Here is a 14,136-nt window from a genome sequence, read left to right on the forward strand (position 1 = left end):
TATAGGAAAAAACAGCAGGCGTCTCCTCTTTCGATGTCATTGAGAAATTGAAAACTGAAAGGATCAACTCTATGTTGACACAAGGCCTTCTGAAAACTGTTGGCTTGGATAAGCTACAGATTCTGACCAAAATATTGGTCCATGACCTCTGTTCAATTCCATCATCATATCACCTACATCACCATCACCAATGTCATCATCATAATTTGGTTGCTTATAATTATTCCTCTATTTTCTATTGATCTGGTTTTTAATCACACATAATGACACTTTATATTTGTGCTCACATTGTATAGTTGTTAAGTAAAATCAGTTGCCATATTCATATTTTCAATTTGACTGCTGACAACTGATGGCTTATTCTTGCCTCTTCTCCATCTGCCACAAACAGAAAATCTGATAAGAAAGCATGGTTTTGTCTTTAGATGTCATTGTGTGATTCAAACCACACAAGCCCCTTGAAGCAGAATTTCTTCCCCTCCCCCACATCCTTAACAAATAAAATCTCTGAGTCAGTCTCCTTGCCTGGCTTCATCAAAGCAGCTCTGACTTCCTGAAGTGTTTCCCTGTACTTCCCAGAGGTCTCAACTATGTGCATAATAAACATGCCATGTCCACAGGTGTGTGCTTGTCATCAGCCTAGACATCTGTACAAGCTGCTGTGGTCCCTCTACCTATGCCTGGTCATCTACTCTTGTTGCTGTGACATGTTAAGTCAATGACTTTCACCACCATGGTCTTCCCTCTCTAGCTTTGGGGTCACATGTATCTGGTGTCTGCTATCCAACATGCTCATGTCCTGATGGCTGGGGCCCTGAGCTGTGTGGGGCTGAGTTGCACTGTTGAATCAGCAGAGCCTCTGGTTGGATTTAGGTGATGAGGGTCAGGAGATTACATGATTATTATTTGGGCACAAGACTGTTAGAAAGTCTCTGAGGTTTGTCCACATGAGAAAGTTGTATCTGTTTACAACAGACTTTCTAACTCAGAGACTTCAGAGGTCAGTGCAGAATCAGGAATCCAGAGGTTCCCTGAGGGTAACTGTGACATGAAGAGGAAACCACACAGGAAACCAGCCCAAACCTCCAATTGCACCTGCTGTTGGGATGGTTCTTGTGTTCAGGGACCCTGAGTGCCCCCTGGTGGTCACAGCCTCTGCTTCAGAGATGTTTGTGTCTGGGCTCCCACAAACTTCCCCTCACTCTGCCTGGCATAGTAATACATGGCCCTGTCCTCGGCTCTCAGGCTGCTGAGCTCCATGTAGACTGTGCTTGTGGACGTGTCTCTGATCATGGAGACTCTGCCTCGGAACTTGTGTGCATATTTTGTGTCTCCATCATTAAAGGTAAACCCACTCCATCCACTCAAGACCCTGTCCTGGGGCCTATTGCACCTAGTGCATCCAGAAGCTTGTGAAGGTGTATGCAGAAGCCTCGCAGGAGACCTTGACAGAGGCCACAGGCTTCCTCACCTCAGCTCCAGACTGCACCAGCTGCACCCTGGGAGTGGACACCTGTGGAGAAGAGACAGGAGTGGGTGTAAATCCCCCTTGACTGTCCCAGGTCCCCACCTCAACCCAGGGACTGGGGATCCCCTTACCTGAAGCCATGGCCACCAGAAGGAGGATTATCCAGCTCCAGTACATGGTGAGGGGCTCTGCTGTGAGCACGTCTGTAGGAGAGGGTGTGGCTGTGGGTGATGCCCTCAGGGCACATAATTATCCATATTTCACCTAGTCTACCCCCTCTGTTTTGCACATTTATGAGGCAGAGTATTTTGTAAATGAGGTCTTTTCTCCACCTGAGAGAAGATGGATGACACAGGGACCACACTCAGTGGGAGTCGGAGGGTCCAAGTCCTTATTCTTTTTATTTTATTATACCACTAGAGGTCCAGTGCACGAAATTTGTGCACTGGGGGGGGTTCCCTCAGCCCAACCTGCACCCTCTCCAATCTGAGACCCCTCAAGGGATGTCCGACTTCCTGTGGGATTGGGCCTACACATGCAGTCACACATCCCTTTCACAATCCGGGACTGCTGGCTCCCAACTGCTCGCCTGCCTGCCTGATTGCCCCTAACCGCTTCTGCCTGCCAGCCTGATCACTCCCTAACCACTCTCCTGCCAGCCTGATTGATGCCTAACTGTTCCCCTGCCAGCTCGATTGTCCCCAACTTCCCTCTCCTGAAAGCCCGGTCCCCTCCCAAATGCCCTCCCCTGCATATTCCCTCTTTATTAGATAGGGTTTTTTCTTTAACATATTGGACAGTGTACCTACCATGGTCTTGACAAACCAGTAAAAATGTAAACCCAAACTAAAAGTGTCATAAAATAAACTCCTTAAACAGGAATTTCATGAGACCTTGTAAAAGTGATATCATGTGGTTGTTTCTTTTTCTTCTCTTTCTTTTTCTTGATGTTTCATCTTTTGTCCTTTCTTTCTTTCTCCTTTTATTCCTTTTCTGTCCTCTCTTTCTCTTAACTTTTCCGTTGGTAGAATTGTCAGTACTTGAATCTGTCTTGCTTCCAGAAGACAAAGAAGAGGGAAACACACCATCTTCTGAAGAAAAAGATGATTTATGTTGGGATCAGTGGTATTTCTGGTTTTGCTCTTTTCCTGGTTTGTTTGTCATTTCTGCCAGCCCTGACATCTTTAGGACTTGTGTGTGGGCACTTCTTATTGATGTCTACAAAACTTCCCTGCCTTGGTGAAAATTGTAGGGGAAAAGGCCTTCCTGGGTGGGCTCAAGCCCTGCCCAAAGTGCTGAGGAATCAGGGTGGGGAGCACCCACCACCACCCTTGCAGAGCCAACCTCTGGACCTCAGGGTACTCTCCAGTAATGTCACTGCAACATCGCTGTTTGCCATCAGAAATTAGTTGTAAGTTACTTCTGATGTGAAACCCTACCTCAGACATTTCCATTGTGGTTTCTAAAGATTTTAAACAAAACCCATTTACCTCCCTATCCTGGTCAGAAGTTTCTACCCAATGGAGAGGTTTGCTGGGCAGCATTGCCCAGATATCACCTCCCGCACATCTCCAATCACTTGGCTGGGGGCAAGGGAAGTTCCAAGGCTATAGGTGTGTGTGTGTGGTATCACTCCATGAGGGCGCAGGACCTTTGGAGGCTGACACCCCAGGCTGCCGCTGGGATGGGATAGCTCTGGGGGGTGCAGCTTTCTCCCAGGCCTACACTCCCCGGCTCTGGATGGGAGCTGATCTCTGGGATGGGGGAGGGGCGTGGGTGCCTCCCAGGCCCATAGCCCAGGCCCAGGCCACAGCTAGGAGTGGATGGCGTGGGGGGGTGGAGGGGGGAAATGCGCTGCCGCTGCCCTGGCCACTGCCCAGGTTGCTGCTGGGAGCGGATCGTGCCGGGGGTGTGAGCTGCCTCCCAGGCCACTGCCTGGGTTGTGGCTGGGAGCGTATTGCGTGGATGGGGGGGGGGGGGTGCATGCCACCTCCCAGGCCACTTCCTGGGGCGAGGCTAGGAGCAGATCATGCCAGGGGTGTGCAGGTGCCTCCCAGGCCAACAGTCCGGGCCACATGCTGCCTGCTCTCAGCAGCAGCCCTCCCTGGGACTGGGGAACTCTGGCAGGCCTGAGAGGACTAGGCGCCACCATATTGTGTCTATGGGCGCCGCCATTTTTGTCACAGAGTGATGGTTAATTTGCATATTACTCTTTTATTAGATAGGATTATTGTTGAAGGTATTACATATGTCCCTTTTTATCCCCCATTGACCCCTCTAGCCCATCCCCAGCTATTTACCATCCTATTGTCCATGGATTATGCATATATACAACCAAATTCTTTGGTTGATCTCTTCCCACCTACCCACCCTACCCTGATTTCTGTCTGAGATTCCCCAGTCTTTTCCATGCTTCTAGGTCTCTGGATCCATTCAGTTCATCAGTTTATTTTTTTGATTAGGTTCCACATAGGAGTGAGATCATGTGATAATTGTCTTTTCGGACTGGCTTATTTCATTTAGCATGATATTCTCTAGGTCCCTCCATGCTGTCTCAAAGAGTAAGAGATTCTTCTTTTTTATTGCTGCATAGTATTCCATGGTATAAATGTACCACAGCTTTTTTATCCACTGATGGGCACTTGGGCTATTTCCAGATGTTAGTTATTGTAAATTGTGCTGTTATTAAAATAGCAGTGCATACATTGTTTCTGTTTGGTGGTTGAAGTCCCTTAGTACATATTCCTAGAAGTGGGATCACTGGGTCAAATGGCAGTTCCATATTTAGTTTTTAGAGCAAACTCCATACTGTTTTCCATACTCCATAATGGCTGCACCAGTCAACATTCCCACCAACAGTGTTCTAGGGTTCTCTTTTTTCCACATCCTCACTAGCACTTGTCATTTGTTGATTTGTTGATGATAGCCATTCTGACAAGTGTGAGGTGTTACCTCATTGTCATTTTAATTTACATCTCTCTGATGGTAGTGATTTTGAACATTCTTTCCTATGTCTCTTGGCCATCGGTATGGTCCCTTTGGAGAAGTGTGTATTTAGGTCCTTTGCCCATATTTTAATTGGATTGTTTATCTTTGGTTAACTTGTTTGGGATTCTTATATATTTAGGACATTAACCCTTTATCAGATGTATTCTTGCCAAATATGTTCTCCCTTACTATGGACTCCCTCTTCATTTTCCTGATTTTTTCCTCTACAAAAGCTTTTTAATTTGATGTAGCCCAATTTCTTTATTTTCTCCTTAGTTTCCTTTGCCCTAGGAGTTGTATCTTTAAACATATTGCTACTAGAGATGTCTGAGATTTTGCTGCCTATGGTTTCTTTTAAGATTTTTATGGTTTCACGAATTACATTTAAGTCTTTTATCCATTTTTAGTTTTTTCATGTGTATGGTGTAAGTTGGTAGTCTGATTTATTTTTTTGCATGTATCTGTCCAACTTTCCCAACACCACTTATTGAAGAGACAGTCTTGACTCCATTGTAGGCTGTTGCCTCCTTTGTGAAATATTAATTGAGCATAATGGCTTGGGTCCAATTCTGGGGTCTCTGTTCTGTTCCATTAATCTATAAGTCTGTTGTGCCAGAACCAGGTTGTTTTAATGACGGTGGCTTTGTAGTCTAATTTTATATCTGGTATTGTGATCTCTCCAACTTTATTCCTCTTTCTCAAGATTGCTGCAACTATTCACAGTCATTTTTGGTTTCATATAAATTTATAGAATATTTGTTATTGATATGTCAAGTATGCTTATGGAATTTTAATAGAGATTTCACTGAATCTATAAATTGCTTTGGGTGGTATGGACATGTTAATTATGTTAATTCCACCAATTCATGAATACGCTATATGCTTCCACTTGTTTATATCTTCCTCTATCTCTATTGTCAACGTCCTGTAGGTTTCTGAGTACAGATCTTTTGCCTCCTGGGTTAAGTTTATTACTACGTATCTCAATTTTTTGTTGTTGCAATGATAAATGGGGTTGTGTGTTTAGTTTCTATTTCTGATAATTCATTATTATCATATAAAAATACCATCAATTTATGAGTATTAATTTTGTTTCCTGCTAATTAGCAAATCCATTTATTAAATCCAGTAGTTTTTATGTTGAGTCTTTAGGGTTTTCTATGCACAGTATTATGTTGGTGATACTGTGCCATTCACTGCCCATATGTCATCAACTAACAGCAATGTGACCTCCTCCTCTGGTGAGAATGCGGGAAATTAGAGCCACAGAGAAAGAGCAAGAACAATCCCTGGAGGCAGCTTGAGAGGAAATCCCTGAGCCCAATAGGAAGCACCTTCCTTCCCCACCTCCCTTTGCCCCTGCCCCTGGGAATGCACATTCTGGGTTTGGTGAGTCAGGAGCGCCCCCTGGTGTCTTGAGCGCCCCCTACAGCCCAGCCCTGGGAGGTTTGTGTCTGGGCTCACACTGACTTCCCTCTCTGTGTTTCTAGCACAGTAATGCATGGCCCTATCCTTGCCTCTCAGGCTGTTCAATGTTAAGTAATCTTGGCTCTTGGACTTGTTCCTGGGTGATGCTGAGTCTGGATTTCAGTGTTGGATTATAGTTTGTACTTCCATTACCCCAGATAACCCTGACCCACTCCAGCCACTTTCCTGGAGCCTGGCCGAACTAGTGTACACCATAACTCATTAAAGGGAATCCAGAGACAGCACAAGTGAGGGAGAGGGTCTGTGAGGGCATCAGCAGTCCTAGGCCCGACTCCTATGCTTCCTGTGAAAACTCTTCATTTTACAGATGGGACAAGACACCTGGGGACAAGGAGCATCAGTCCCTGTCAGTCACCTGCAGGCACAGCCATCCCATGACCCCTGTCTGACCCCTGAGATCCTCACCTTGGGGGGCTGTCACGAAGCACAGGAGAAAGCCCAGCAGCCTCATCTTCTTCTAGACCACTAAGTCAGGGACAGGGGATCACATGGATCATGAGACTCACTGGAATCATGTCAAAGCACAGCCTCACCTTTCTGAGCATAAGAAGAAACATGGATTAGATTACACTTTTAACTTATCCTGCATCTTTTAAACAGATGTAAAATGGATTAGCATTTGTTCAAACCATTTCTGAATATCAAGGATCTAGTGTATTTACAATTCCCAAAGTTTTGAATCAAATTTTATAAAACTAATTTCTGCTCTTGCACAATAAATAAAAAATAAAGGAGGGCCACTGTCAGTATCTTATATCTTAATTTATGGTGTTACTTTTTTCTGAGAAACTACCTTCCAAGCACAGGCATGTGGGACATCCTTGACACTTGATGTTAGAAAGTTTGTGATGGTATCTATGCTTCCTGTGAAAACTCTTCATTTTACAAGCGCAGGGCCTATGCAGAGACCCCAAACTAACTAATTCAGAAATAATCATGGTTTTAAATTTTTAAAGGCTTTTATTGATTTCTGACAGAGGAAGAGAGAAGAGAGACAGATAGAAAGAACAATGATGAGAGAGAATCATTGATTGGCTGTCTTCACCATGACCCCTACTGGGGATCTAGCCCAAAACTCAGGAATCCAACTGTGATCTTCTGGTTCATGGTTGGATGCTGAACCACTGAAATTACTGACCAGGCTAGTCATGGTTTTAAAAGGAGAAAAGACAAGAAGTGAAAACAGTGATCATGTATGTGTCCAACTCGGAATCATTCATATGTTGAAATGAAATGATGTAAGGAGATTGACCTGTTTTCTCAGTCTAGTGTCATCAGTGATGTCAGAGTTCAGAGGGAGGTTAGTGAAGAGAATCCCTACCATAGAATTTCTCACAGGAAAGGAAACCTCAAACCTGACAGGAATCCCTCACTTCCAGCCTCTCTCTGCCCTTTCCTGGGGATGGTCACTGTGGACAAAGGGTACTGGGCTCTCTCCCATAACATATAACATCCTTACGATATAATGTATACATTCTCCAATCAGACTAGTGATTTGGGAAGATATTCTTTATGTGTGTTTGTCTTTTAATTTGTTCAATGAAATATTTGGTCGGAAAATGTGTTTAATTATAACAAAGGCTGATTTAACAATATTTTCTTTAATTGTTCTTATTTTGCATGATTTTACAAAGAACTTCTGGAAAATGCTCAGCCTATACTGTCCATGTGGATTGGCTACAGCAGCCACAGGGACTGGAGCAGGTTCTGGTACCAGAGGGGAAGGCTGCTGGGAAACTACCCATAAATCTGGATGTGACTGTGGAACTGGGTGAGGGGAGGAAGCTGGAGTTGTGTTGAGTCACATGACAGAGATATACCTGATGCTCATGGACAGAGAGTTACTGGACATGTGGATTTAAATTCTTCTTCAATGAAGGCCCAAAAGGAAGTACAGGGAGTGGTAGAGACAGTTTATGTTATCATAGGATATATCTGAATAATGATGAATAGGTATTTGTTAGAAATAGAAATGTTAAAGTTAATGCAGGTGTGAATCAAGAGAAATAAGGAACGTGTCATTGCAAACTGATGTGAAGGGGATCCCTATTTCCTACATGCACATGCTCACAGTGTCTCTGTTCTAGAAGGTAACACCTTTCCAGGTCCACACATCTGTACCTGGATATGTTTGAGTATTTATTGATCTGGTCTCACCATGAATCAACCAAGCTTCATGATTCATTGGGGACCCATTTATGAAATCTGTCAACACTTAGAGGGAAGTGTGGATACCTCTTACTGGAGGAGCCATGGTGATTGTGTATCTCTATGAGGAGCCATCATTTCATTGGACCAGGGCCCCTGTCTCAGTCTATCATAGTCATCATCATCTTCATCATCATAGTCATCATTGTCATTATCACCATCTGCTTATTCATAATCGTTCTTCCACTCATTTTCTGTAGATCTGGTTGTCAAAAAATAATGAAGCTTTATCTCATTTTTGGTCATTCCTTAAAATTGTTAAGAGAAATAGGTAGCCAGATTCTATATTGTTTTACATTGGACTGCCAATAACTGATATCTCATCCTGCATGTCTCCATCAGTCCCACAGAGGAATCTATAAGAAAGGCTGGGTCTCCTCTTAATTTGTCACTAGGAGGTTGAAACCACAGGCCTCTGTAAGTAGAATTCCACCCCTTCCCCCACATTTACAAAATAAAAGCCAGGAGTCAGGCTCCTTTCCTGGCACTATCAAAGTACATCTGACTTCCTGAAGGACCTTTCCTGTGCTTCCCAGGGATTTGGATTTTGTGCATAATAACCTTTCTATGTCCTTGGTGCATGCATTTGCCATCACCCTGGTCATCTGCACCAAGCTGCTCTGGGTCCCTCTAACTCTGCTTGGTGTCACCCACTCTCAGTGCTATGAGTATGATGACAAGTCAGTAACCTTCACAGCCAAGGTTTTCTTCTCTAGCTTTGGGGTCACACTCCTCTGACCGCTGCCCAGAACACACATGTGGGCTGACTGGGACCTGAACTGTATAGGGATGAGCTGCACTGTTGAGTCAACAGAACCTCTTGATAGGTTTAGGTAACCTGGGTCAGAAGATTTAATAATTAGTTGTCATTTAGGGACAAGAGTAAGCAAATCCATTTGACTCTGCCTTTTACTCGTGTGAAAAAGTTTTCCTCCTACTATAATAAACCTCTGTAATTCAGATAGTGAAGAGGTAACCCCACACCTGAAAGGAAACCAGCCCTTAAGGACAATCTGAACCTGCACCTGGGCTGTGCCCTGTGCTCAGTGTGTCCTGAACGCCCCCTGGTGGCCGCAGCCTTTCCTGCAGGGAGGTTTGTGTCACACTGACTTCCCCTCACTGTGCCTCTTGTACAGTAATACAGGGCCATGCCCTCAGACATCAGCTTGGTCATTTTAAGAGAGACTGTGCTCGTGCTCGTAGGGTTGTTCCTGGAGATTGTGAAACTTCCTTGAACTGCTGGAGCATCTCACTGATCCTTTCCAGTTGGTTTACTCACTGTTGCCACCCACTGCAGCCCCTTCCCAGGAGCCTGGCGGACCCAGAACATGATGTAGTCAGTGAAGGGGAATCCAGAGGCTTTGCAATCCTCCTGGCACAGGCCACCTTCAAACAGAGACACACACTGAGAACTGCCCCGTGTCACCCAGTCCCCATGAGCCTGATGCACAGGGATGCACCTTTGACAGCGAAGGGAAGGGCAGCCCAGATGGAGGGCAGACCCCATGGTGTGGACACTGAGGGGCTCACACAGGAGGGCTCCTCTCCAGGGTCTGCAGGGACCCAGCCTGGCAGGCTTTCATGAGCAGGGGAGGCACCCCACTTGCATGTCTTCCCCTGAGGACCTGTCTGAGCTGCCAGGGGGCTCCTCCCTCCCTGTGGTCACATGGGGAGGGCAGATGGACCAAGGTGCCTGGACTCAGGGCTATGCGGCTGGTCTACTCATTCTAGAAGCTTGTCTGTGAATAGTGATAGACACACTCCACCAGGATGGAAAGTGGGAATTTTACAGTTCTCCAGTGAAGGTTGTACATAACACCTCTCAGGAGACATTCTGGGACAGGATTGTGGAGATGACAGTGTCTCCTAATGGTTGTTCTGAGCCTCACAGTCTGATGACAGATGTCTTAACCAGCTTCCTGAGACAAGGCAGGCATGTCTGCCAAGGGGAAGCTTTCCCTGGCATTTCTGAAAGAGTGGCAGTCACAGTCCTGCTACTTGTACGCAGGTGGTTCTCTGCAAGAACATCCTGGGCCTCAGGCGGTCACCTTGGGGGAAAACCTGAGGATCATAACCTTCTGCATGCCAGGCCTCTAGTGCCAGGCCCTCAGCTTGCACGTGGGAGGTGCTGTCCCCTGGCCTGATGTGCACACTCAGCATCCTGGAGTGTCCACCATGTGACACAGCAGTGCCTGTTTAGCTCAGGGAACATGTTTTCTGATATTTGTGGGGGACCCTCCAGGATTGTTGGCAGAGGAGCTGCAGGGAGCGATGAGCACAGGGGACAGACTCACCATGGACAGAGGGCAGTTCCCTGACCAGAAGCCAGGCCCCTTCACTACAGCCCCGGTATGTGAATTCTAGGATTGTGCTTGAGACTATATGAGTCAGTCGCAGTGGAGATGACAGTACAGCCCTCCCTCCTTGCTCAGGGACACGAGGAAGTGGGTCCACCTCTTCAGGGGTGATTTTCATCCATTGCTTTTAGTGTCTGAAATGTCATTTTCTCCATTTTTTTTTTTCATGAACACAGCCTTGAGTGCAAAGTCTCATCACCTGGGTGGTCAATAACCTTTTTAGATGATTAAGTCATAAACTCTAACCCCTGGATGCAGGTCCTGGAAAAGGCCCTTAGAGCAGCTCAAGGAGAAGGCGCTGGCCCTTTGGTGAGCACCTGGACATATAGGCTGACCTGTCCCAGGGCTGTGGATGGGAGAGCACCTAACATCCATAGCCAGTGAGGCCGTTCTAATTAGGGGTCCCCAGTCCCTTGGAGTTTACAGATGTGCACGGGCCCTACCTGGCCAGATGGGGGAGATGTGCCTGGATGGAGACTGGTACACACTGTTGATCACAGAGAAGAAAATACAATAGTTGTTCCTGTGCATATGGGGGTTTGCATGAATTACTCAGGTGTGCTCATTCCCAGGAAGGAGTTGGTCTACTGGGGAAATGATCTGTGACACTGTGGAACTTAGCAACTGTGGAGGAACACTGATCATATGAGAGTGATAGAGATAGACACTGTGGGAAAAATCAGACATGATCACATAAGAAAATAGAGGTCAGCTCTTCCGCTGTGAACAGTGCTGAGCAGAGAGACCGAGGCCCTGCCCCCTGAGCAGACCCGCTTGCATCACATCTTGCTTCTCTCCCCTGGGATCCAGGATGTAAGCTGAGAGGGAGAAGCATGAGTGGCCACCTCTTTGGAACCATGACGTCCCTTTCCCTGGCACCTGTCAACATCTTCCAGGCTGGCACTGAAGAAGAGAGAGCAGAGAGAGCTCATCTGTCTTCCTTTATTGGTACACCGCGATTGGAGACTTGGTAAAGAGCACCTTGGGACCCAAAGGCATGGAAACAATTCTGGGAAGCAGTGAACCGGATGCCTCTCTTATAGTGACCAGTGATGTTGCAACTATTCAAAAACATTGATGTTGATAATCCAGCAGCTAAAGTGTTAGTTGATATGTCAAGGGTTAAGGATGAAGAATTTGGATATGACACTACGTCTGTTCCTGTTTTGGCGGCAGAATTACTACGGGAAGCAGAATCTTTAATTTAAAAAAAGATTCATCTTCAGACCATCAATGCAGGTTGGAAAGAAGCCACTAAGGCAGCAAGAGAGGCTCTGTTGAATTCTGCAGTTGATTATGGTTCTGATGAAGATAAATTCCTCCAAGATTTAATGAACATTGAAGGAACATGGTTATCCTCAAAACTTCATACTCATCACAAAGATCACTTTACTAAGTTAGCTGTAGATGCTGTTCTCAGATTGAAAGGCTCTGGTAATCTGGAGGCAATTCATGTCATCAAGAACTAGGAGGAAGTCTGTTGGATTCCTATTTAGATAAAGGCTTTCTATTGGATTAAAAATTGGAGTAAATCAACCAAAGATAATTGAAAATGCTAAAATTCTTGTTGCAAATACTGGTATGAATACAGCCAAAATAAAGATATGTGGTTCCTGTGTAAGGGTTGATTTTATAGCAAAGATTGTTGAAATAGAATAAGCAGAAAATGAATAATGAAGGAGAAGGTTGAACATATTATTAAGCATGGGATAAATTGCTTTATTAGCATCCAATTAATTTATAATTATCCTGAACATCTTTTTTATCCTGCTGGGGTTATGGCTATTGAACATGCAGATTTTGCAGGTGTAGTAAACCTGGATCTTGTCACAGGTGGTGAATTTACCTCTACCTTTGACCACCCAGAACAAGTGAAGCTTGAAAGTTGCAAGCTCATTGAGGAAGTCAGGACTGGAGAAAACACACTCATTCAAGTTTCTGAGTGAGACTTGCACTATTGTTCTTTATGGTGCCACTCAATACATTTTATATGAGGCAGAAAGATCTTTGAATGATGCCCTTTGTGTCCGTGCACACACTGTGAAGGATTCTAGAACAGTTTATGGAGGAGACTGTTCTGAGCTGATGGCTCATGTTGTATCACAGCTGCCAATAAAAAACCAGGTAAAGAAGTGGTTGCAATGGAGTCTTAGGCTCCAGCACTGAGAATGTTGCCTACTGTTACAGCTGACAATGCAGGCTGTGACAGTGCAGATATGGTGGCACAGCTCTGAGCTGCCCATTGTGAAGACAATACAACTGGTGAAGTGGATAAGAAGGAAGTTGGTATTGGTGACATGTCAGTGTTGGGCATAACAGGAAGTTTCGAAGTGAAGATTCCTATTAGTGCACCAGAGGTAATTCTGCATGTGGATGACATCATCAAAGCAGCATCAAGGAAGCGTGTCCCTGATCACCACCCTTGTTAGGTATTCCTATTTCCTGTTATACTCTGGACCACTGCATAGCAACATTGTTTGAAGGACTTTGATTTCTTAAAGAAGACTGTGGAATCAAAGTTTATCTATGGATCTGATAGCTTTAAGTTTAGACATTTAGCTGACCTTTTACTTTAACATGAGTCTAATTTATTTGCTGGTCATTTTCCTTAAAATTCAATTGTTGTAAAAGTACATTTATCATACAGTGCATCAAAATAAAAATTTTAACAATTAAAAATATAAAAAGAAAACAGAGGTCAGAATATAAATGAGATGACTTTGACAGTCACCAATAATGAACACAACAAGGTGAACCAACCCTCACAACATGAGAAAGAAGTAAAAGTAGGACACTGAGACTGCACCATCTTGAAGGGGAAAGTGGATGTTATCGGAAGCCTGAAAATCTTCAACTACAGCACCTAGCAAACAGCTGCGAACCTGAGAACAATAGTTCCCAAGTGGAGGGAGCACGTGGATTCAGAGGAGTGCTGCACCTTCTCATGGAAAGGTCAGATTTCGCCTGGGATAAGGAGAGAGAGAACTACATAACCATACACCCTGAGAAGAGAGATCATGGGGAGACAAAGAACGAGCCCACATATGAAAGAAAAGCAGGCATCACCAGAAAAGGAAATAAGCAAAATGGAGGCAAGCAACCTGTCAGAGAAAGAATTCAGATAAATGGTCATAAGGTGGATGAAAAGAATGGAAGACAAATTCAAAAATATGTGTAAGAACCAAGAAGAAATGAAGTAGAAACAAGAAGAAATGTAAAATGGCATCACTGCTATAAAGAACTCAATAGAAAGCATCAAGAGTAGACTATAAGAAACAGAGGACCACATCAGTGAGTTAGAAGACAAGGTAGGAAAAAATACCTATGTAGAGCAGCTTCTAGAAAAAAAAAAATAAAAAGCAGGAGGAGAGCCTAGCAGTGAGGATGAAACATTTGCTGCTCCTGAGGATGAAACATTTGTGAAATAATGTTTTTTCCTCAAAGTGACACACTACCTGAGTTATGCTCAGTTTTTTGGCAAAGTTTGACACACCAAGCTCAAAAGGTTGCCCATCACTGGCCTAAGGGAACTTTGGGACAACACGAAATGAAACAACATTCGCATAATAGGGGTGCCAGAAGGAGAGGAAACTGAGCAAGGAACAGGAAACATGTTTGAAGAAATAA

General features: G+C 44.7%; 2 pseudogenes; one reads left to right on the top strand and one right to left on the bottom strand.

The window, feature by feature from the left end:
- Nucleotides 1–1,146: 1,146 nt before the first annotated feature.
- LOC129148253 (immunoglobulin heavy variable 1-46-like) lies at nucleotides 1,147–1,645 on the bottom strand (annotated as a pseudogene).
- Nucleotides 1,646–11,366: 9,721 nt separating this feature from the next.
- Nucleotides 11,367–12,938, top strand: LOC103303969 (T-complex protein 1 subunit beta-like; annotated as a pseudogene).
- Nucleotides 12,939–14,136: the final 1,198 nt, after the last annotated feature.

Source organism: Eptesicus fuscus, chromosome 24 (assembly GCF_027574615.1).
Source record: "Eptesicus fuscus isolate TK198812 chromosome 24, DD_ASM_mEF_20220401, whole genome shotgun sequence".
NCBI lineage: Eukaryota > Metazoa > Chordata > Mammalia > Chiroptera > Vespertilionidae > Eptesicus > Eptesicus fuscus.